The sequence below is a fragment of the Miscanthus floridulus genome, chromosome 5 (assembly GCF_019320115.1).
Source record: "Miscanthus floridulus cultivar M001 chromosome 5, ASM1932011v1, whole genome shotgun sequence".
NCBI lineage: Eukaryota > Viridiplantae > Streptophyta > Magnoliopsida > Poales > Poaceae > Miscanthus > Miscanthus floridulus.
In genome coordinates, this window is record NC_089584.1 from 90,916,333 (window position 1) to 90,919,380 (window position 3,048).

Sequence of the window (3,048 nt, forward strand, 5' to 3'; positions counted from 1 at the left end):
ACTCCTCGTTGTGGCGATTCACTCACTTGGAGGTTCACACGCTAATTGGCATCACACGTCAAACCCTCGATAGGGTGCCGCACAACCAACACAAGATGAGGATCACACAAGCCATGACCAATCCACTAGAGTACCTTTTGGCTCTCCACCGGGGAAAGGTCAAGAACCCCTCACAATCACCACGATCGGAGTTGGAGACAATCACCAACCTCCGCTCGATGATCCTCGCTGCTCCAAGCTGTCTAGGTGGCGGCAACCACCAAGAGTAACAAGCGAATCCTGTAGCAAAACACGAACACCAAGTGCCTCTAGATGTAAACACTCAAGCAATGCACTTGGATTCTCTCCCAATCTCACAAAGATGATGAATCAATGATGGAGATGAGTGGGAGGGCTTTGGCTAAGCTCACAAGGTTGCTATGTTAATGAAAATGGCCAAAGGTGTGAGCTTCAACCAGCCATGGGACTTAAATAGAAGCCCCCCATGAAATAGAGTCGTTGGCTCAAAAACGCGGGCTGACTACGTGTCGACCGGACGCGTCCGGTCACCCTCAGACCGCCACGTGTCCAGTTCAAGACAAGGTAGCCATTGCAGCATACTTTCATGTGATCGGACGCTCAGACTGGACGCAGAACTATGAATGACCGGACGCTAAGCCACCGAGTTCGGTCGAGTCTAGTAAGCCATCAGGTCGACCGGGCGCGTCTGTTAGAAAACTACTGGACGCTGAGTCTCAGCATCCGGTGGAGTACAGTAAGCATCCTTGCTCGACCAGACACATCCGGTGATACCGGACCGGACACTGCCAGTGTCCGATCGACTGCTCTACCGAACACGGCGTTTTCTGATTCACACCAGACGCGTCCGGTCGCTGAGTTCGTCACCAAATACCGGACGTGTCCAGTCACCATACCGGACACGTCCGGTCACTCTGTAACCAGCGCGGCTAACTCCTCTTCGACTCTATCTTCTTAACCCTTGCTCACATGTGCCAACCACCAAGTGTATCACCTTGTGCGTATGTGTTAGCATACTTTCACAAACATTTTCAAGGGTGTTAGCACTCCACTAGATCCTAAATGCATATGCAATGAGTCAGAGCATCTAGTGGCACTTTGATAACCGCATTTCAATACGAGTTTCATCCCTCTTAATAGTACGGCTATCAAACCTAAATGTGATCACACTCTCTAAGTGTCTTGATCACCAAAACAAAATAGCTCCTATGGTTTATACCTTTGCCTTGCGCTTTTTGTTTTTCTCTTTCTTCTTTCCAAGTCCAAGCACTTGATCATCATCATGTTATGATCTTCATTTGCTTCACCGCTTGGAGTGTGCTACCTATCTCATGATCACTTGATAAACTAGGTTAGCACTTAGGGTTTCATCAATTTACCAAAACCAAACTAGAGATTTCAAGAGGCGGGCATGCAGGCAAAGGAGGCTGAGGACGACACTGGCAGACTGAGTGAGCTAATCGCTCTAGCAGAGGCGGGCTTATAGGCGGAGGAGGATGACGACGTGTTCTTCACTCAGGCCGCAACGGCCGCAGATGAAGCGGAGGCCGCTTACTACAGGTGACAGGTAGGTAAGAGCAACACAGTTGAGCCGAGCCACAGCAATAGAGTTATGGTAGAGGACTGGTACTCGGATGATGAGTTGCTTACTCAGTACGTTTTGGACTGAGGATTTAGAAGTGCATTTGCCCTTATGTCTAATGTCGGCACGTACTACTAGTATTAATATGTTGGGGTAGTATTGAACTTTTCATTATTTGGTTGTTTTCATTATTTATGGTCTTAATATTCCGCCTAATGATACAGACGTATTGAAATGTGAACATGTGCTGCAAAAAAAACCTACCGACGTATGACATTATATAATTGAACACACGAAACACATGAAATGGCATGTGACTACATGTACCGAACCTGGGTATAGAGTTTCCTTCGACTAAACCTAACATGCCTTAGGTAATTAAACCAAACAACAAACACATAGATGTGGTATGTGAATAACATAAAGTCATCCTAGTAGTGTGGCCACATAGCAAATTATGTTGCACCTTCTCCATAGTAGCCTCCCGATGTTGGTGGTGGTGGTGGCGGGGGTGATGGGGGAGGCCCCTTGTTCTTGTGGTTAGGGCAGGTGCAATATGGGTCATTGCAGAGTGCCTCCTGTGAATCAGCACCATTGTTGTTGTCGTCCTGTCCGTCGTCCTTGTAACTGCTACTAACTTCCCTTTCTAGATCGAAGATACGGTCCTGTAGGTAGTAGATGTACTCCGCATATAGATAAATAGGTCGAGGATCAACCCACCTACTGAACCCATAGTTTTGTTCGGACAAGGAAGACTACAATAAGTATGTCGTGTAAGTTATATACAAGAGAAATATATTGAAGAGACAAATAGTAATAACAATTACCCATGCTCGCGGGCATTTGAAGAAACGACGACCTCCATCTATTCCCCCGATGAACATCTGCACTAGGCAGTCCTCACCATGCATGCATTTTGACCACTCTTCTTTCCTTTCATCTTATCCTCTCAGTGGTGCCTCCTTGGTGAAATCACTTTTGCTCTCAACTGGGAACCTCTCATAAAGAGCTTCCTCAAAGAAATCAGGACCAAGAGGACCCTCCCACCCTCAGGTAGTTCCCTTTCCCTTTCCTCTCCCTCTGGATGACCCTCTAGACATTGATACTGTAATGAAAGAAAGTGCTGAGGAGTGTTCTTCTTCCTTGTTGTGTATGTGAATGAGAGGGAGTGAGTGGTTATTTATAGGTTCAGAGGAGGAATGGAGGCCTCTCAATGTGCCATGTCAGCGATCCGTGTGCCTCTTCACCTCAGCCCTTGGATCAAATAGTCATAAGATGGATGGTGGAGATAGAGTGGAGTTGTGCTTCCTTGCATGCAAGTACTATGTTAGTGATGTGATAATTCGATGTTGTCCTTGTATCTAAAAATTCTATGTTTATTGTCTGAAAAGCATAGATTCGTTCACTGTTGCTTGGTAACCCTAGATTCAAGTACAAAGCGTATATAC